This window comes from Zosterops lateralis (assembly GCF_965231275.1).
Source record: "Zosterops lateralis genome assembly, chromosome: Z".
Classification (NCBI taxonomy): domain Eukaryota; kingdom Metazoa; phylum Chordata; class Aves; order Passeriformes; family Zosteropidae; genus Zosterops; species Zosterops lateralis.
In genome coordinates, this window is record NC_139800.1 from 84,100,210 (window position 1) to 84,122,846 (window position 22,637).

Here is a 22,637-nt window from a genome sequence, read left to right on the forward strand (position 1 = left end):
AGGTCGGGCCATGAAGATTTCTGCTTAACTTTGGAGTCTGGTTTTTCATGCTGTACCGAAGCAAATTGTCTGTTTAAGCACTGTCTGGAATGAGTTGTCTTTTGCTTACAAAGGGCTGATTTGAGTCACAGTCTGCAATGAATAATGAATGCAAAGGAGAGGTTGCAGTTCAGTCACAAATTATTATTTACAGAATTACTGCTGACTTCTCGTCAGCACTTGCTAGTGCCAGACCAGCTCTTGAAGGAGTTAGGAGATTGCTTAATGAAGATTCATTTATTAAGATGCATGGCTGGCCAATATACTGGTCATCACATTGATTTTGGGACTGGATCAGACTGTGAGCAACCTTTCCATAGCTGAGAAGTGAAAAGCAGCTAAGCTTCTTTGACAAATTCTGAAGTGGTTTTTTATTATTATTTTTCCCCCTATTCTTTGTATTAAGAAGTAGCTCATTCTTTCCTTCATTTCTTCTTTAAAAGCTTTGAAATAAAGAAATTTTGCCATATGATAATTTTAAAAGTAGGAGTTTGTATCTTAATGCAGGATGGTATTGCACAATTAATCCTTAAATTTTCATTTCGTATGGTAAAACCCACTGCAATTCCCTCCACACAGGCAGATTTAGTTTGCTCCAAGCTTTGTGGTTCTGACAGACAAATTATATAGAAATGTCAAAAGTGCAAAAAAAACAGTATAAATACATCTGAAAAATAGAATGTCTAACTGATATTTTATTCACAGGCATGGGCCAGTGTCACCTAATCAGGGGGGATAAATGTCTCTTTGAATGTAAACAGTTTATGGGTATAAACTGCGGTTATGTTGTGCCCCACTTTCTAAATCTCTTTTTCTTCTTCTTCTTTTTCTCCTTAACAAAAATAATCTAATTGCTCAATGGTGAATATGTACAGATAGTTTAGGCACAAGGTATTTTCTTCTTCCTGCTACAGTCATTCTGGATGTGTACTCGCCTTCTTTCACACCCTTTCTGCTCTCGAGAAAATTCAGGGAATAGGCTTGGCTTTGATGGAACACTGGAAAAAACATCCAGGTGTAACCCAGATGTTGTGAACAAAGGAACCTGGGGGCTCCCTCCTGAATTTCCATCCTACTGAACTTAAAAACCAATCAAACAAGCAAAGCAAAGAAGCAACCACCCACCCCACACCACCTGGATGCCCAATGCTTTATTTTCCTGGATGGGAAAACTGTCATTGATTGTTTGACTCAAGTTTTGAGCTGGCTGAGATAACACAAATCATTACACTTTAAGCTATAAGTTGCAAAAATTGAACTTTCTGCCTCTGGTGGGGGCATCTCAGTGGGAACCTTTTGTCAGATGTTAGCTGGCACCAAGGAGACATTGACTGGACAACTTCCCATTGCTGGAGTTAATTGTCTGCTCCTCTCTCCCTTCTCCAAATTGATCTGAGTTCAGCTTTTTCTGCAAACACACTCCCTTCCAGTGCAGGTGGGAGCTTGGGCAGCACTTGGCAGGGGCTGTGCTGGATTTCTGAGCTTCAGAACAGACCCGTGAGGGAGAAAATCTACCTTAGGCTGCCCTGGCAATTACAAGTCCCACAGATATTCCAGTTCAAGGGCACTCCTCGAAGGCAAAGGAGGGGGGTTAATGCTCATCGTGCCTATCTGGACATCTCTGTTTTCTCCTGTGGGACAAGAACAGCCTGCATTGACAGCAGAATTTGACCTTTTTTTGGTTTTACTGTGGTATTTTTAATCAGCTTAGCATCATGCAAATTTCCCTTAAATATAAAAAAGGAAAAAATATCTGTTTGCTTGCTTGCATTAATCTGTGAGATCTCTACCAACTGTAATGGAAAATAGGTCCAAAATCACATTGGGTTTCAGTACTTTTCATTCAGTGAACCTATGAGAAAACCAAATTAGGTTTGGTTTTTTTTTATGAGTATTACCAAGAGTCTTCTTAAAATAGTTTAGAAGTCAAACTATCTAATGATATAATTATTTTAGATGAACAAAACAGTACAAGTCTGAGGGCACAATGTTTTCAGCTGTCTGGGAATTAGCTTGATCTATTCTAGTTCCTGTTTTGAAATTAATTGTGATATCACTAAATATTCCCAGAAGTTATTCCAGAAAAAGCAAATAAACAATTTAAAAAGAGGTTTGGTCAAAGTTCTTTTTTTGGTTTTGTTTGTTTTGGGGTTCTGTTTTTTGTTTAGTTTTGTTCAGTTTGCTCTCTTGGGGGGATTACTTTAGGTTCTTTAAAGGCTTTAAAATGGCCAAAGAGGTTGGTTAATCCATGTGCTGCTTGTGGAGAGATAAAAAAGAACATGACATAATTGAGGAAAGGCTGGTGTGAGAGCTAATGTGGTTTTCAGGAGCCTGTTGAGAAAATCATCCCCAGCAGTGTGACTCCACAGCAGCTTCTTGCAAGCACTGGGAGGGGAATTAGTTTTTTGCCACCATCCTCTAATCCACGAGGCACTGAGGGCTCTTGGCCTGTTGCTGTGGGAAGAGGAAGGGTTTACAGATGGTTTTGCACAGGTTGATATTAGAGATTAGGCAGAATGTCTGGTTACCTGTGCAATAACTCAAACTAAATACACAATCTGCTGAGGTAAATTTGCTGTTCCCTCTTCCAGAGCTGCTGTTTTTAAGGCTCCAGTTGCTGGTGAGGGAGTGTTTGTGTCTGGAGCAGTAGCAGGGTGCTGTCAGGGATCCAAGCTCGGACAAAACCAACCTTTCCGGGCAGATGTGATGGCTTGTGGCTGATTTTGATTTGCATTGATTTGGCTGTGTTGTTGTTTGATTGCCTCCAGGCTGGTGTTGGGAATGTGGGCTTTTCTGTTTGATCCCCCATTAGGCTCTTCCCTCCGTGTCCTATTGATACCTGCCCCAGGCAGCTCCTCTGGCCTCCCGCTGCGTGCAGCTCCCTTCCCTCCTGCCTCTGCTGCTGCAGAAATCAGCTGCAAAAAGATCTGGTGTGGGCCTGGAGCTGGGTAGAGCCCTGCTGTTCTGCTTGTGTATCTGAAATAAATGGCACTAAAACATTTCAGGGTTCCTTTAGTGTCACAAAGCTTTGTGGAACTTCTGTGGCAGCATTCCTGAGGAAGCTCTTGGATGCTGCTGTACAGCAGGGCTTTGGTTAGAGAGTCTTTTGGTCATTTTCTGTTTAATGTTCTTTGTTTTGATGTTTTGATGCAAGTTGCATTAAGGCTGATATAGGAAATCACAGACTACTTGTCTACTAATGTTTTCTTTACAAAAAGAAACTTAAAATTTTAAATAATCTCCCCCTTTTCTCTGATCTGGTTTTGCCAGTGGCAGCTTGTTGGGAGTCAAGCTGTAACCCTGTTTTGTGTACTGTCAAACTGGGTGCTATTACTATTTTTTAGATTATGAATCTGGATTTTTGGGGGAGGCTTTTATCACTCATTTCACCCAACAATTATTCAGAAGGAGGCAGGGCTGGGGGAAAGGTGTGGATCGAGTTTGCCCTGTGTGGGTAACGCACCTGTCGGGTCATGGTGGTGCTGCTTTGGAACATTTTAAAAGCCTGGGCAGATTAAAGATTGACTTGCTGACAGGAGCACCCATGCTTCTAATGTAAGTCCTGAATTCTGTTGCAGAGCTGATAAGTTGTTGGACAGGACAGATTTCAGGCTCCCCTGAAGCTCAGACTGCTCTTGTGGAATGAGGGGCAGACTCTGGTGGGAGCACTGCTGTCAGCACAGCTGCAGAACAGGAAAAAGACACATTTAAAGGGGATAGCAGATAATTGTTATGGCTCAATCTTAAGCTTCATGAACCTGCAGAGCATTTCAGCAGGAACTTTGCTTGTCAAGGCATCCCTTCCTTAGCCACGGGTTCCTCAGCTCTGATTTGAAGATTTCCATTAATGAAGTTGTCTGTTCCTCACAGATGGATTCAAGTACAGAACACATCTTCTGCAGTCACCAGGTTTTCAGTCTGGTTAGAGCAGATAAGATCATTATTGTTCTATCACTTAGCTCACAGGGCTTTAGTGTTAGATGATGTTGCTCATAGTGTTTTTTAATCCATCTGGCTCCACTGAAACAGGCTCTGTTACCACTCAGTGGATACCTGCTGGGATTGGCCAAATTACTCAGAAAACATTTTATTGAGTCACTTTCTTTCAGGGTTGATATTGTTTTAAGTGCTGTTGTATGTGCTTGTATTTATGTGCCTTATTTTTTGCAAAATGCACATGCATCATTCCCAGTTTGGGGCAGTCTGGTACAGTTTATTGAAATGTAAATAATTTACTTTGGTATATTTTACAAGAGAATAGCTTTTTCTCTGGGGACGCATGCTAGATGGAGAATATTAGATGTGATTGCAACTTGTCTAGCAGTGTCCCTTCTGTCCAGGACTCTTGATTTCATTTTTGGATTCTGCCAATGACGCTGCCTAACCTTCAGTCATGAGAATCAGAGGCCACAGCCATTTGTGCTCTGGTTTGTTGCTTTGTGAGCTGTTTTAACAACTGTCTTTTCTATTCCTTTGTTCTGAAATGGAATTCATATTTCTAAAGCCCATTCAAGTAAAGAATGATGTACATGTGCAAAATACTATTACACTGTAGGCTGTTTTTCTCATGTCTAACATCTGTTGTCAGTCTGGGGGCAGGGGGGGTGGATGTTGTACATTTGTATTGCTGGGAGAAGGAAATATACTGAAATGCAAAACCCACTGGATGTAAAAATGCTTAATGTCTACCTGGGAAGTGTGAGAGTACATCACTGATAAGAAACTTGGCACAGTTATGCTGATAGGGTGATGTGCTTGTGGAGTGGCAGGAAAGTTATTGATTGGAGCTTTGGTGTCTGTTGTTTGTCTTGTCTTCCTTCTGTGAGTCCTGGGGGAGTCAGCTGGGAATTAGGCTGCAGCCACTACCAAGAGTGGATTTGTGGTCTTTAACTGTGGGGAAAAAATGGGGAATTTCTTTGGAGGCAGGGATGTAGACAAGGCAGAGAGGGAATGTGTTGGCTGGGTTACAGAGGGCCAGCACAAGAGCACAGAACACACAAGGAAATTATTTTCTCCCAGCTAGGGAAATCCCTACAGCCACATCTGCCTGATATCTCCCATCAGAGACCTTCAGCTTTAGCCATTATTTCTGTTATGAAAGAAACTAACACATGCTGGTCCTGAGTCCCAGAGGCAACCCCAGGGATGGAGGTGAGGGGGACCAAGTGCTGCTCTGGGTCTCCTTTGTTGTTTCACATGAGCACAGACTGAAATCTGTGCTGGTTGGGACTGTGTTCATTTAGGATGTGACAGGACATTTCTCTAGCAAACCCATCCCTGTCTGTGTGTCAGGTTATCTACAGCAACACAGCCCAAGTCTTTTGAACTCCTGGGAGGAGGCAGCTGGTGTGCTTCAGGCTGCAGTCTTGCTTCTGGTTTCTCCAAGAACTGCTTTGAAACCCAAGCAATGCTGCCAGCCTTCTTTCAAACAATGAGCCTACTTCAAGAGTTTGATATTACTCCATGGACTCTCAGGCATTGCGTTTTCAGAGAGGGGGTGGGTGTTTGGGTGTTTTTTGGTGTTTTTTTTGGGTTTTTTTCTTTGTTTTTGTTTTGTTTTTGTTTTTGTTTTTGGTGGGAGTTTTTTTGTTTGTTTTGTTTTGTTTTGTTTTGTTTTTTTCCTTTTCAAGGCACAAGAAAGAGATCAAAGTTCCTTTAGTTTATGATGTTCTGTGCAAAGCCCTGAGTTTGGAGCTTCATCTCATGGTTTTGATTTCCCTGTTGCAAATACCATGCTTGTGCATGTTCTTTGTTATGGATCTCAAGATGTCTAAATGCCTTATAAATTACAGTTTATATTTCTGCAGCTGAATCAACTACAACCAATAGTGTAGGTCTTCCTCCCCTTCCCAGCTCACCTCTGGCATTCCCCCACTTCTGAGTAAAGAGATTTTTGAGAAGCCTGGTCAATTAGCTATAACAGTAACTACCAACATTTTTGATTCCTCAATATCATCTAAAACTGACAGAAAACTGCAGAATATATACTCCATTAGAGAGAGTTGCTGAAGTTCATGATGTGCCTTGATTTCTGACTCCTAATAAAAACACATTTCAAACTGTTCAAATACAAGATGTTTAACAATAAGCATTTGCTTTCCTCTAATTTTTCACAGAGACCCAATATGATTTTAAATGAAATAGGATTCTTAAAAAAAGATAAATTGAGTAGTCTCTGGTGTAAAGAAAGGTGCTGAATGTGTTTAATTAGGCAACAACAAAGAGCACAAAATGAGCAAATCTGGTTCTGTAGGTGTCTGGAGATCATACTGAGATATAATTGAAGTAGAGGAGCTTGTTGCTTCTGATGGTTTAAGTGCCTTGCACACCCACTGCATGCTCTGAGCACAATAAAATGTTCTGTCACACATTCCCTTCATCATACCTAGCCTAAGATCCATACTCCTGCAATAATAGCAGGGATAATTAATTCTGGCTTAAGTATTTGGGAAATTATTGAGTGCTGCAATTACAGGCTTTCCAAATGACAATCTTTAGAAGCAAGAAGCTACACTCTACATTCCCCCCAGATCTGAGTGCACTGAGAAACTTCTCTTCAGCACCAGAAGGAAAAAAGCCCCTGCAGGGGTGAATCTTAATGTAGTATTAATTGGGTAACGGAAGAACACAGCTCCGAAACACAGAGGGTGCATTTAGAACAGGACAAATAATCTGAAATACAAGTTTGATGAATCCCCTTCATCTCTGTGCTGTGGCTGCTGCAGCACTTTTGTTTATATTGATCTGAACGGCACGGAAATTTTCTTTCATCTGTCATTTACATTCATTTTACCTCTCGCAGTTGCCTCTGCCAGCTTTACATGCTTGTTTTCTGGTGAATCTATTAATAAGATTTCCAGTACATCAAAAGAATTTCTATTGGGCAAAGATAGAATATAATACACTTGAGGTGTAGGAGGGTTCCTAGCTGCAATTTTACCTCCTAAAAGTTATTAATGAGTTTTGTGAAGTAAAGAAAATAATTGGAAAGCATAATGCTAATTGCATGCTATAGATTTTTCTCTATTGCTTACTTGTTTAGCAAGTGACTTGCAGAATGGAATATTTGCACCATAGCTTTTTTTCTGATTGCAATATGCCTTCTGAATTGACAAAAAATAGGCCCAAAGGTCAAATTAATTAAAAACAGTAGGAGAAAGAACACAATTAATGCTGCAAGTTTGTATTTACATGTTCTTGCCTGAAAAATGTGCAAGGTGTATTTTGTTGTGTGCAAAACCCAGATGCTGTATGCCAACGAAAATAAGAAACAGCCAAGAAATATCTTAAAGAGTAGAATTAAATTGAGCTCTGCTAAGGAAAGTTAGGCATGACAAGGATTTCAGGGTGAGCAGTCAGGGCACTCAGCATGGGTTTTGGACAGTGTAATTGGTGTAGGAATGTGAGTCTGTGGCTGTGTGAGGAAGGTGCCCATGCCCACAATGTCCTCCTCTTTCCCACATGATTTATGCCAGCTTTGCCCACATTAATGTTGTTGCCTTTCCCCACAAACTCTCTTACTGCTGCTTTATTCCAAAGTCCTCCCCGGTTCTCAAGTATCTACAGCAATTTGCCCTCCCCTGAGCTGTAGGAACACAGAGTGGACCTAAAACCTTCCATTTGCTCCTTCACATCATCAGGCTCATAACAGGTTCTTAGACAATTGAAAGATGGCAACAGCTCACCTCTGCCAGCAGCAGCCAAAGATCTCTTTGTCACAGGGCAGTTTAAAAGTTTTCCAGCCAATAGCACATTGCTAAAGCTCATAGACAATTGTTCCAGCCAGTCACTGACAGCACACACACACCTGCTTCAAACAATGCTTGCTTGTGTGCTTTCTGTTAACAATACACAATACTCCATTATTAACCTTAAAACCTTCCACTGTCTTGCTAAGCAGATTTTTCTGCAGCCTTAAGTCTATCCTAGTCAAACCTAAGACTCAGACTATTGTTTCATGTCCTTGTTTGCTGTACTCTTGTAACTTCTCCTACTTTCAAGCTTTGCAGTTGCAGCTAATTCTAAATTTTTCTGCTTTTCTGTTTCTGGGCCCTGCTTTCACAGCTTCTGAAAGCCTCCTTACCTTTAATATTTCCCACACATGGCTTCATGTTACAAGAGACTTCTGCCTTTCTGGTCAAGCAGAGTAATCAGTTACCTTTCCTGATCCCGACCTTGGTGTCAGCCTTTCAAAAGTACTTCAGATTTATAGTTTGCAAGTTTAGTGTGGTTTGGATGGAGAGCAATATTTACCTCTGATTTAACTGAGCTGTACATGAAGCTTGAGTAATCCTGAAGTAATGATTGCAGAGGTGTTAATCTCGTGTGTGGCAGGAACTGGAGGTGGGTCTGGGTGCATTTAGGGGGTTTCAGGAGCAGCACTGGCTCTGCTCTTGGCCTTCCCTCCCTAGCCCCTCAGGTTTATCACCTCTTTGGGGCACCTTTCCAAAGATGCAGGGGTTCAGACTGAGGATTGTGTTACTTATGAGTACACAATAGTGCAGTCTTGGGGTTTGTGCAGTAAATGGCTTGAGACCAAGTTGTTTTTAATTAAACCACTGGTCTTCTCAGTGCTGTGACAGAGGCTCTTGCTGCCTGGGCTGTGTAGTCAGCATCCCCATGAGGACGAGCTGCTCTCCTGCCTTCCAGAGATGCCTAACCCTCACTTTTGCTGACTTCTATCCTGTTTCCTCTTGGTGCTTTGTGTATTTTTGCATTAGCACTTTTCTCTTGGCTGCTGGAGTTACCATGCGGACAGGCCTCTCTTCTGCCTGGGTTCCTGGTTCCTGTATGTGGCTGGAGCTCACACCTTTCCCCTTCCCCTGTTTGCCAGGGGAGCTGCCCAGGTCCCAGGGCTGGTCAGACCTGGTCAGAACTTTTCGGAGCAAGGTCCTGGTGGCAGAGACCAGTCCCAGAGCTGACCTTGCCTCAGAGCTGAGGTCTCAGTGTGGATGAGTCCCACGTGTGGGTGGTGACAGGAGGCAAGGGCAGTTGTCCCCTGCTCAGCTGGAACAGCAGCTCTGGGCTGGCTTTGAGCAGGAAAAAACCTTCCCCAGCCTTCAGCTGGATCCTCTCCATTTCCCTCACTCAGAACTGCATCATTCCTCTCTGCAAGCTAACGCTATGCTGCATTTCCTCAGCAATTTGTACTGTTGTGTTTTGCTCCAAGAGGAAAGACGAGTGAGTAATCTTAACGCTGCCAAAAGAATGGCTGCACTGAATATGGAAATAAGCTGGGAAGATTTAAGGAACAAGAGAAGGCTAATGGCTTTATATTTTGCTTTACTGAAATTACACAAGTGGCGGTGAATTCTGAAAGACAGTTATATATTCTGATTATCTGAAAGGGCAATTGCAGAGCCACGGCTCCAGAGGAGCGAGGGATGATATCGGTGATACAATGCAGCACTTCAATTTGCAAAATTCTTCCCATTTGCAAATAGATATTTCAGACATCCATTTAAGAATGCATTATTAGCATGTAGTTAGACTCTAGTAACTTTGAATATTTCATGTGTTCTACTGTAAATAACAGCTAAATCTTATTCATTATCACCCTGATAATATAAGCTGTGAAAATAGTGATGCAAATGGGAGATTTCCGACTTTAATCAAATAAAACACAATTCTTTTTCTTAAACAACTTGGAGAGAAAAAATATATCTTTCAGATGTTTAAAACAAAACTGAAGTATTGTTCACCACAGCATTATCACCCAGAAACTTTCCTACTTACAATAAGAGAAGATTGAAAGAAAGTGAAGTGTACCAGTGAAAAGTTCCTTTATTTCAGTATGTAGAATGACTTCTCTTATTGAGAGCAAAACTTTCACCTTACAATTTGAAAGGGAAATTCAGGACAAACTTTTTGTGAAAGTTTTTTGATCCAGAGAAATTTTCCTGGACAACTGAAGTCCAGTGGAGAGTGTGCTGCTGATAAAACTGTCCATCCTGGGATGCTGGAATTTACTTTGTGCAGTGTGCAGTTCATGTTACAGCATGAACTGCATCACTGCTTGCAAATTTTGGCCTAGAGCTTTATTTTATACATGCCAGCGGGTTTTCTTGGGAAACTCTTGCTTCTTCCTTAACCAGTTCACCTAAAGTTGGAGTAAGTATTGCTGCCTTGAGAATGTACTCAGAGAGGTGACCCTGGTGCCCAGCAGACTGTAAATTTAAAATTAAGAATGGATAATCAAGGTGGTTAAAAGATATTTTCTCAAGGCCAGAAGGATAACTGTTGCAAGGATACAGAGAGCAGAAAAGAGACTGCTTTTTCTGTTTTTTAAGAAAGTCTTGAGCTTCCTCAGATTCTGTTTTGGGCAAGGGAAAACTTTTTGTCTATTCTTTTTCTTCTCCAGAAAACACAAGATGCTTTTTTTTGACAGCTGCGTGTAATACATTCATTTTATCCTTGCATTTTATCTATCATCAATTCCCATTCTAGCTAATCAAGCACTTGATATCAACCATTATAGATTTCCTGCTGTAACAAATACAATGCTGCTATAATAAAGGTATGCAGTCATAACAAATGGAGTGAGAAAGTGACATGCCAAACAGCTGCCTGTGTTACTCATTTTATAAGGTTCCTCTTGGTTTTTTGTTTTTGGGTTTTTGGGTTTTTTTTGTTTGTTTGGTGGGTTTGGTTTATTTGTTTGTGGAGTTTTTTGGGTTTATTGTTTGTTTGGTTTTATTTTTTTAACCATAATAAAATTAGTTCAATTCAACAGCAACATAAGTGCAAATCAAACATAAAATTACTGCTTGTCTGTATTATACATGAACTGCTTTATAATCATCCACACTGGGAGGAAAGATTTTATTTTATAAAGTGAAATGCAACTGAAGTGTTTCACCATTACTTGAACTGGACCAGTTAAGAGCATTCCTTGCACAAATCTTACTTTGCTTCTGACTTCGGCACACTTGCAACCCAAAGAACCAAATTTAGATAGAATTCCCTTTTTTCTGGGAAGCACTAACAAGAACAGCTCCATTTCTTGGCTCAAAATTATGGAAGCATGTTTCCAAGGTGCTTCAAGTGAACACTTGTGTATTTATAACTCATGGAGTTACACACATGAATGTTGCTTCAGAAAGATTTGATTTTTTTACAGGAAACACTGAACAGGAAAAAAAAAAAAAAAAAAAAAAAAAAAAAAAAAAGGTTGCAAAGGGGCAAAGGGAAATAGAATCAGACCTTAAGGTCTCTAAAGCCCCAGTGACCTCCTCAGGGTTGCATTTAAGGCTTAGCCTTGATTATAATACAAAGGTACCTCACTGCAGGTCTGTGAGTAATTCACTGGAATATTTATTATTCCAGGAATCCATACCTTGCTCAGGAAGAAACATGAAATCTATTTATCTGAGCCTCAACTGAAATGTATAAGTTAGCATAATCAAAGTAGAGCTAGAGTCCCATGTACATTCATGAAAGTATAAATTCTGCTCTATTTCAATATTAGCACAAAGAATTCACAATTGCAATAACATCTAATCAATATTTCTGCTGAAAAAGATTCATGCTGCCTGGCCACCAGTCAGAAGTGATGTCAAATATTGCTGAAATGGTTCTGTATTATTGTTTATTATGGTGTTCTTTTAACTATAAAATGGCTTTGCCTATCAGATATCAAGCATTCAAGATGATAACATCAAAGATGATGGAAATTGAAGAATGCATTCAAGAAAAAAATCAGAATTGAGATTTTCCCTTTTTTCAAACTTAGCAACAACACAGCCATAGTGTAACTTTCATATGTAATTTTTATTTAATCACATGTCAAATTGAAGGCTTAGATGAATTAAACTTTAAAAAGCATGCTTTCAGCTATCATTTTGACATCTAGCATACAATAACTGCCTTTCAAAAGCTAAATAAAATGTTTGACATGCTTTAAATGTTATTTCCAGTTTTATTTGCTTTTTATTTTGCTTCTTTGTTGTTATTTCAAGAAGCCCAGAAAATACAATTTAATTGCAAAACGTGGCTGGGGAAAGTCTTATGAGAGATGCTCTGGTACAACGAGGATTAGCGTCTGGAAATAAATACCCTTTGAAGTCGTTAATCAGAAATTTGTGAAGTGCCGGGTCCATAATGCATTTGTTCAACAATGATTTGGGGAATGAGTTTGTTCCATGACCTCAGTGCTGAGAGAGGACGATGGGAGAGTCGGCTTAGCCCCTGGTTACTTCAGTTAAAAAATGGAAAATTTTCTTCTCAGCGCAGGCAGTGTTGGTTACAAACCCCTTCCTTTGCTGCCTGAGTGGGGAGGGTTCCACTGAGCTCTCTGGCAATGGCCAAGAGCTGGAATATCTGACATTTCCCTTATCAGCTAGCTGCAGTTTTTGCCTACCTGCAAGAGGAGCCTGCAGGGACCTACCTGTGCATGTGATTCCTAAGAGGCACCCTGAGTAAGTGAGTGCTGGAGGTACAAGATAGTCCTGCAAGATTATTTCTCATCACTTGAGCGAGTTCTTTGTGTGAGGGAATCCAGCTATAAGATCTGGCAATTTAAAGTCATTTCCATTTGAGCAGGTGTAGGGGCACCATCTGTTCTGCTGGTTTTCTGTGGAGGTAGTAATACTTTCATTGAAAATGTACAAATCTGTCTGAGATAATCACCCATGTTGAATTTCTATTTGTCTGGGCAGCCAACCCAGCTTTTATTTGCCCTTTTGAAATTAATAGGCTATGCTTCCTGCATCTAAATAAATTAGCAAAGTGGGAGGAGTTATTTAAATCAATAAAAATGAAAGCCTAAAACTATTTAGTTCTCTTATACTACCATGGAACAGTTAGATTTTCAATTACACCGAGAAAAAGCAAAAGTATTTATCAAATCTTTCTCTTTTTTAGAAGGTATCCAGATGCTGTATTTTCCCTTAGTAATTAGTGAGGATGTAAGATACCAGTTACTGATGTTAATGAGATTAAATTAGGAGGACTAGCAAAATTTTATAACAAGAATGCCAAAAGGATTCTACTGGATTCCTTTTGGAAGTTTCACAGAGCTGAAAACATAAAGTCTTGCCATTATTTAAAAGGGGTAGGTATGGTAAATTGGGAAAACAGCAGGTCAGTTTGATGTGACAGACAACTAGACAATCAGGAGTTGAAAGGAATGCAACCAGTAAATTTGGGGCAGTGGCTGGAACAGCTGAACTTATTCAGTGAAAAGAAGGGCTTGTTCACCAAGTTTTATCTTTATGAGATGATAATTAAAGTCATTAGTGTTGACAGTATCTGGGGGTGGTGCTTTTTTATGTGAGCTAGGGAAAAACTGATTTTAATGCCCACTAGTCTTGAACTTCTGAAATCAGCTGAGTATTGTCACTTTGCACAATACCTCTCTCCTTCCCCCAGAAGATGAGCCCTTCTTTTTTCTTTTTGAGAAACAACCCAACCAAACAAAAACCCCCACACTCCAAAACCCAAACCTCCTCCTATGCAAGGTCACTGTAGGGCCCATTAAATAAATCATAAAAAGTTCATTGCTAAATTAGAAAAGGTGAATGGAACAGTGATGTATTGTTAATGAAGAGTTTCTATTTGTGTGTGATAATGGTGACCAAAAGTGTTTATCATTTTTGTAGATCTCCAAGAGAAGTACAGATCCCTGCTGGCAAAAAATAGACAAGTTTAATTTGAGTGAAAAATTATAATGATCTGTATTATGTATTTTGCCTTTGACAAAACCATCAAAATAATGTAATAAGATCTTAGATTTAATGTGCCAGAGTGCAAAACTTAAGGGAAATACAGACTTGTGAAAGATTTGAGATAAACTCTTTGAGCTGTATTAGTTGTGCTCAACACTGCTCTGTATGGGGAAAGGAAAAATGAATATACTGGCTTGTCTCTGTTGAGTTTCAACACAAAGACATATTTCCCACTGGGTTTATGGTTGGATCCTCTCAGGCTATTTGTTTTAATGTTATTCTGAGAATTTTGCACTGATAGTTGCTGGGTCTTCTTTGTCTCAATGAAAGCCTGTAGAACAAAAAATTGGTGTTCTGGAACAAAAGGTGATAGTTGAGGATAAAAAGATTGGAGCTGGAAATTGTAGTTTGATTAAGGATCTTCTTTACTGCTTATACTTGAAAATAGTTATTTTCTGGTTATTTAAGCTATTTCATGTCTTCCTAACATTTGAAGTAAACAAGCGACTGGGAAAATTAAAAATTTTTTGACCACTGCTTTATTTACTGGCTGCTAATAGTGGAGAGAAATGTTGAAGTAGTCCTGCTCTTTTGTGCTATTTCACAGCATCTCCTAAATAAGGTCTGTTTTAAATCAGAATTATCATCTAAATAATATAATTAATTCAGCATAAATTAAAAAGTAATGTTTTTTCTTTATGATCTCCTTTTAAATGGATATTAATTTGCTTCAATGAATGAAGATAATAAGGTTAATAGTTTAATGTTCCTCAGTTGATATCTGCTGCTTTTCCTATTACCTTTTTTTTCCTTTTTGATTATAAATTGGCTAACCCCTGGTGTATAATACCAGAAATCATCCCTTCAGTGTATCCAAAGCTATTTACTTAGACTCATCTTTTATTATTCCCACTGCCACAGTCTAATTATTGTAGTGAAAGATTGAACACAGAATAGTTTGGGGCTTTGATCAGTCTTCATATAAATTTCAATAATGAGAGTAAAAGGTTTGCGGTTTTCTGAGATAATTTGATCCCTCCAGACACACTCAGCTTTTACCAAAGGCAGTGAATGCCATATGAGACCTCTGACAGCATTTGTGTCTGGTCTGTGACATCTCTGCAAGCAAAATTCTTTTCTCATACCAATAAAGAGTAATTTAATTTTTTTTTTTTAATGTGGCTGAGAAACCACAGACTGCTGCATGGCTTTTTCCTTAAATTTTCGCTTCATTGTCGCCTATCAGTTTAATTGTCTGTATTACAAATTCCTACATCAGAATCCTCTAAGAATACATAATAGGTTTGCTTGCATTTCTCTCTTTTTGAAAAAGTATACCAACTGTCATTCAGATAAATAAAACAAACCATAATCCTTGTTATTCTATTACTATCGGAGCTGGCTCCCTTCGGAGATAAATAGAAAAGCAGCTGGAGACTGAGGATATTTCGTAATCTTATAAATTGAAATTTAAATGCCTCAAGGAGGAAATTTCCAGAATAATTGTGACAGAAGATAAGTCCCGGCTTTTGGCAAAATTTTATTAGAATTACTTGTTCCAGATCGTTGTCTGACGCCTGCATGAATTAAGAAAATGGCAGCACTGCCATGTAGAGGAATAGCTGGACTTTTTTTCATCTTGATACATTTTTCTGAAACTGCTCTGTCATCAGCATTATCAGGTGTGACACACCCAGGGATATGATCAAATTTAAAATCATGAGCCTTTAGCTGAAGCCAGTTGATTTAAAATCATACGGGTGGCTAAGAGCATCTCAATTTGTGCAACTAAATATTTACACATTTCAGCCAAACGTGAGGGTTAGTTAGCAACATTATTAATTTTGCTTGGGGTATGGGATTTGTTTTTTCTCACTGGACTAGGCAGTTAAAAAGGAGTTGATGACTTTCTGGTCTCCTCTGCTGTCAGCTGGTTCAAAACTTCTGCTGTATTTTGACAATGAACCCTGAAACGAAATATTCCTTTGTTCCCAGACATTTTCAAAAGCTAGTATGGGTGTCTAATGCTGAAACTTGGGCTAAAAATGTTTTAAGAATGCTTAAAATTCACTAGTAGCTTGGAGAGGAGAGGATATATCACAACACAAAGGCAGTGCAAACCGCACAAAACACAGCTTTTACAAACAGCTCATGCAATGGAGGTGGATTTTTTTTCATACTGTGAATACCAAACTCATTTCAGATGAAAGAAATAGCATATTCCTTTTCCACATGTCGTATCTGTACTTCTGTGCAGACTGGGTCCAGTTTTGAATGCAGGGAGTAAATGAGAAACATTGCAGGAATGTTTTCACTGGATCAGCTCAACAAAAGTTCAGTTATTTGGGCTTGGAGGAAAGAATTGATGGACGCTGCTGGTGTGGATAGGGCCCTGAGAGGCAGCTGACAGTGAAGTAGAATAGGATAAATCATATCAGTCATTTCTGTGGATCCATCTGGTTTTTTGGGCTGTGCAGAGAGACTCCATGCATTTTCACCCAGCTGTGGTGGGAAAAGGCAGCAGGAGGACCAGGGCCACTGTCCCAGCCAGGCTTGCAGAGAGCCCTGGGGCAGCTGCAGGCAGTGAACTGTGGAGTTCAATGGGGTATTCTTCTGGTGACCCCAAAAGTGCAGTGGGGGCATTTGGGGCTGTTAGCTGTGAACCTTTCACCATCTGAACCTCTACCGAGTAGGCTGTCAGGCTGTCACAGCAGTCACAGAGGGGCTGTCTTCTCCCATTCCATCCCATGGAATGGGAAGCCATTCTGTGCTCACCTCTTCAGAGCTCAACTGCAATGTCTTGTCTTGATCTGTTCCAATACTCCTCAAAGACCTGCCAAATGAGGGAGAGTCTAAAATCTGAAAATTTGATAAACAGGAAAGCAGGACTGGAAGACCAAGTGTACTTGAAAACAGATTAAATCATCTGGAAAAAGAGAATTGCAGGAACAATGAATGCAAAGAGCTGCTCTTAGGCTGCAGCAATCAATGACAATAACCAAAAAGGGAACAACGATGAAAAGATCAATAAAAAGAACCTGGGCATTATGGTGGTTGGCAAGGACACAAATGTGTTGTGCTGCCATGGCACAGGGGCCTGCAGGAGATGTGAAATGATCCTGCTCAGTGCTGTCAGGACTTTGGCTGGAGCCTGGTGCAGGGTTTTGGGCAGAGCACGGAGCCGTGAGCAAGCTCCTGCACAGGGGGAGCAGCCAGGGAGAGCAGGAGCAGCTGACAGATTGAAATAATAAGGTCTGTTTATTCTGTAGCAGAATAAAGTGCCAAATGCCAGAAAGATGGGTGGGAATAAGCAGACCGTGATGGATGGGAATGAAGAAGTGATTTATTCTGCAACAAGAAAGAGGCAGGTTCGACATTAGAAGAGAAGCTCTCCATTAGATGTGGTGAGGCACTGAAACAGGTTTTCTGGGAAAGCCCTGAGTGTCTTACTGGTGGCTGCTAAGAAGTGCCGTCTCTCACTTCTGTCAGGAATTGCACAGGTGAGGTTGGTGCTGCCGTGTTCTTGGCTGCACACGCTGCAGAGCAGCTGTCTGTGGGCATGTGTAATAATGTCACTGTCACAAAAAGAGACTTGCAGAAGTGGAGGAGCTGAACTTAGCAAAAACTCAAAAATAATTGAATGTTTTCAACACTGCTACCCTATAGGAACCAATATCTAGGGACCCCTGACAACATCTGCTCTGTTATAAGCACTATATACTTTTTGCACAATTGCATCAAAAGTCTGGTCTTCAGCTTTGCTCAGCCCAGCAGCTCTGTATCCGGAAAGTTTTGCATTGCCTTTCAAATGGAATTTTGAGTAACAACAACTTAAGAAAATTTTAAATTCTTTGGGTGTTGGGGTTTTTTTGAATCTTCATGTTTCAAGTTTCTAAAACATCAAAATGAGCAAGAGAGCCGCTTATCTTTTGTTCATATTTTCTTTTCATACTGGAAGAGATTTACATTTCATTTATTCAGTTCCTAAATCATGTTGAGTCACTTAAGTAATGAAAACTCTGCCCTGTGCCTCATGCATCAGGGTCTTTGTTTCATATGGCCCTTTTTTCCACATCTGGGCTGAGATGCTTTCCATCCTCAGCTCCCTGGTTCCCAGCTTCCAGCCTTCTACAGTTAAGGTGCATATATGTGGTATAACGAAAATCAAAGGAGCTGTAGAGAAATGCCTGAAAGAGAGCAGGGGAATCTACTTTTCATTCATTAGCTTAACGCCTGTGCAAAATCTATTAAAATTGTTTTCAGTACATAAGACTTGTTGTTGTTTGTTCTTTCTCTGCCTTAGAAGAATCCAACAGCATAATAAATGTGTCACATTTTTTAGGCCCAAAAGTGTGGAACAGCTTTTAATGGGAAAGAAAATGTTTTTTGAAAACTAGAAAACTCAGCAGTGAAATAAATTGAGCCTCAAAAAAGTGATTGAAATCTCCAAGTCAATACACAAAAGGTATCCAAAGACTTGTGAAGTCTGACAGAATCTCTTTAGTTTGAGGTGTCTTTCATTTTGCATCAGGGCTTACATTTTTAAAAAGCAGCAGCAAGCAGCGCTGTCAGGTGCAGCAGGTTTGAAAGCAGCCTCATGAAAGGCTGAAATTGTGCACAACTCTGGGTAATAACGGCGTCCCCAGCAGATCACCCAAATAACACATTCCCCAAATCGGGCCGCGTTAAGCAATTACCATGGTGGAAAACCGTGTTGTCTCTGTTCCTCCCTTGCAGCCCCAGCGCCGTGTCACCTTCCACCTGCCAGATGGCTCCCAGGAAAGCTGCAGTGACAGTGGGCTCGGGGACCACGAGCCTGCCAGCGGGGCCAGCGCATCCCACCCACTGCCCCTGGGCTTCCCCCAGGACGAGTTCTACGAGCAGGCGTCCCCCAACAGCCGCACGGAGGGAGACGGGAACTCTGACCCCGAATCCAGTAAGTGCAGAGCTCTCCTCATCTCGTTCAGTCTTTGCAATCCATCAGTCAGTCCCTGGGCTTTCTGTTCCTCCAGGTAATTATTGAAAGTGTTGGTTTTAGCGTTGGGTTTAGTGTCGGTTTCAGCGTTGTTTTCAGAGAGGCGGAAGAAGCACTCTGTCCCTAAAAATGGGAGGCCTGGCCACTGGAAATGAAACACTTGGAGCTGTTAAGGGTTTGTGGAAGAGCTCTGGTGTTTTTATGGAGCTGGTGTGCTGTGCACAGAGGAGCTTTCTAAGAAGGTTAACGCTGTTGCCCTAATGGTCATAAATACTGTGCTGAGGGAATTGGCGTTTTTTAACGTCTCCCTCTCCAGCACTGCTGTGTAGTTTCAAAATGAACTCGTGGGTGATGAGCAGCTCAGTGAAAACACTGCAGTGCCCAGAAATAAGAGTTTCTTGATTTGTCCTTTGAAAGCAGAGATGGTGTGTGGTAATAATCTCAGAAGGGTTTGTCATCTTCTGCCATTGCCACTGCCTTCTTGTGATGTCCAAAGCAGGGAGGAGGAATGAATTAACAGGGGTGGGAACTGTGGGTTCTGCCTCTGCTCTCTGTGCTGTGCTGTGATAGCCAGTTGGAGACTCCAGTGAACTTTAGTCAACTGCTAATTGTCCAGAGGCTCCTTATCTGGATTAAATTGAACCGTGCCATTGATAAAGAGACACCTGAATGTCTCTGGGCCTCTAAGGCCTTGTTAGCAGCTTAATAAGTGATTTGAAAATACATCTGTTCTGGGCAAAACTTGGCCCAAAAGGTGGATTTCAGCTGCTTTAGTGTATCAGGAGGAATGAATTAGTGAGTGCTATGCACTTGAAATAGCTGCAGAAGGTAGTTACACTCTGCTGTGGCAAATCCAGCAGCCAGCAGAGAGCATTCCCTCCCACTCCGAGGTGGCTCTGTCACTTTCAGCCTGGCTCTTGGAAATCACACCACTGCCTTTGCCTTTGCTGCCCAGGATTGGGGCTTTTTGTACACATGAGGTGTGTCCTCTTTTTCTTTAATTTGTAAACTATTACCTCAGCTTAGTTTTAAAATTTGTAAGGTGATATGTTTCCTAAAGTAATGCTACAATATTATGTTTTCTGAGTTGATAGACAGCTGACAAGAACCATCAGAGGTTCTTGATCTTGTTTTGGAAGCAATCTTCATTTGCTTTTGTGTTTGTGTATTTGAGGCTGTAATATACCCTTAATAATATTCTAGGCAGTCAAACTGGATTCTTCACAGAGTTAAGCTCTAAAAAGTTACAAATAAACCATCACAGAAAGAAAATACCAAGTTATATATTATTTGCTGCCTTTGCTTTGCATACTCATGGTCTGAACTTGCTTTCCAGCTCTTTCTTGTTGCTTGTAACTGATATTTATACTTTATTGAAGTGAGAATGGTGTAGATGAAATCAGTATCCAAGGCCTTTCCTGCAGAGAGCATGGGACAGGACCTGGTGTAGAGGAATTCTCTCAACAGGAATGTGCATCCTGTCTTCCCATTTACAAAGAGGTTCAGGATAAGGATTTGCCAATGCTTTTTGTGCCCAGGTTGTTTTTGTTTTTTGTTTTTTGGTTTTTTTTAATTTCAGGAGAAATATGTGCCATGACTTTGTAGAATGTGGCTCTAAAAGTAACTCAGCTCTGACATCTGAATGTCATTGACACACATCCCTGTGAGCAGGCTAAGCAGACATCAGATGTCTTTCCAAGTGGGAAGTTGAAGAAAGTTTAATCACCTGTCTAATTACCTGACAGCTCAGTTTTAAACTTGAAGTTGCAGTTTAATTAGAGTTTATTTTATGCAAAGATTTCTCTTCCTTTCCAACTTGTATCTTATTGAAACAGTTTAATTGAAGTAGCACCGCGGTTACAGCAGGGAAATCTTCTCTTGTGGCCTTTTTTAGTGTTTTGTGCTTATATTAATGGCAGCATCTAGTGGCAGGAACAAAAAAGCAGATTTAGAAAGATTTTGTGTGGCTTCCCTACGGCCAAGTGAAGAAAGGGAAGATCCACAGCATATTTGGGTCCAGTGTGCTGCTGCAAAGTGACTTGGTGAAGACTACAGCAACCCACAATAACTGATGAGCCTGAGGTTCATGTGGTTCACTTGTGCATGCAGGACACATTTAGCCAACAGTGAAACAGCAAAATTAGCTCTGGATTGATGGTTGCCTCTACAATCTTCTGCTGGATTTTTGGTTGGTCTCCTTTCTTTATTTTAATTTCGAGTGGCTTGATGCATTCAAAGTATTTCTTGTCTTCCTTCATGGACTAAAATGTTGTTAATGTGAAAAGAGACAGGAAAATACAGTCAGGTAATAGAGCAGAACAAGCCTGGCCTTCATTCCCTCTCAACATCTTTAATATCTGACCTGTCTTAATCTGAGACATCGTCTGGAATGTTAAGCCTGATTTGTCACCTGGTGGGGGTTTAGTTCAGCTTTGCCTGCCAAGGAGAGAGATTTGGGATGAAATAATGTCAATAATGTCCAGAACCAACCAAGTGCCCTGTGAAATCGGATGGCAGCTGTGACATCACTCATGACCATGTTCAAAAGTGTTTTATTCCTCTTGCTTTTCCTGACTACAGTCCTTCGGTGTTGTTTCTCTCGTACTGGAAATTGCTGCATTTTGTAAGCTTTCCATTTACTAGCAGTAGCTAAGTGTTTATTGCAAACCACTGAAAAAGATGAGCATAACAAAATAAAATAGTAATAATAAAAAAATATCCTGAGAAATATTGATGAAAGGAAGCTTTACAAATTCACATCTGATTCAGGACTGAAGCAAGGAGGGGAAAAAGAAAATAACTGTAAGGTTATAGTGGTTAGAAAACTGTGAGAAATTTATATGTAAACCTTTAAAATTAACTGCTTGTGCTAATTAAAATTAGAAATAGGCTATTTAAAATGATTTGTTTTCTCTTACTTTAGTTCTCTCCTCAGAAAGACATAAAGTTCAGTGTGGTAGATGCATCATAAGGAAGAGATGCCAATAAGCTGTCACACTAAGTAAATAGTAATATAAAAATGCAGGTAGGTTTGTGGAGAACCTTATCCTTAAATAACAGCACTCTTGTACATGCTATTCAGATACTTTCTCCTTATAAGTTGCTCAAATAAGGATGTTCCAGTAACTCCCTGTGCTAAAGATTTTAACCAAACCATCTTTCCCCCCACATTTCCTGCCTCTGTTTAAATACAAAACACACTTCAAGCATAGACAAAGACCAACAAATTCTCTGTATCTGAGCTTCCCTGGCAAATTCTCTCTCAGTGGTGCCCTCTCAGTGGCTGTAAGCAGTGATGTTGATCAAAGGGGTCGAAAGGTACATGTAAACCTCAGTTCTGCTGGGTTATTTAATACATGTGTAAGATATTAGTGACAAATCTTCATGCTTCATCTGTTTTTATAGTCTCATTGAATCTGTTTTCTTTCCTCTGGACAATAAAATTATTTTACTTTTGTTTGGAGAATAAATAGAATATGACTAGTTCAGCCAAGAAATTGGGCAGAGCAAGAGGAATTATTGCAGCTTGGGGACAGGGAGTGTGGAGGAGAAGCCAGAAAACCTGAAAGTAATCTGCAATTAAATAATAGCAATTATTTTCTATAAAGAAAATGGAAGTATAAACAAAACTAGCTGAAAATTAAAGTTAATGAGGCAAATCACATTGAGATTTCAGGGTTTCAAATAGGAGGGAACTAGTCTGTTAAGGAGAGGGGGGTCTCCTTAATACATATTAATATTTAACATGAACTAGTGAACTAATAAGCCAAGAAAGTTGCCTTGAAAATCAGCAAGTGTAGAGCTAAAGAAGAATCAGTATACACCATAAGTTTGGGACCATGTCAAGCTGGTGTTGCCAGAGGTGTCTGGCTGCTTATTTTTGCTTCCCAGCCGCACCTTCACATGGTTGAAGAGCTGTTTGGGTGAACTGGATGGAAGAATTCCTGTGGGTTCAACCC

At 40.3% G+C, this 22,637-nt stretch overlaps 1 long non-coding RNA gene across 1 annotated transcript in view; it reads left to right on the forward strand.

Annotated features, from left to right (window-relative positions):
- LOC310922796 overlaps positions 1 to 22,637 on the forward strand; it is a 410,148-nt gene that overhangs the window by 375,835 nt on the left and 11,676 nt on the right. The window lies entirely within an intron of this gene.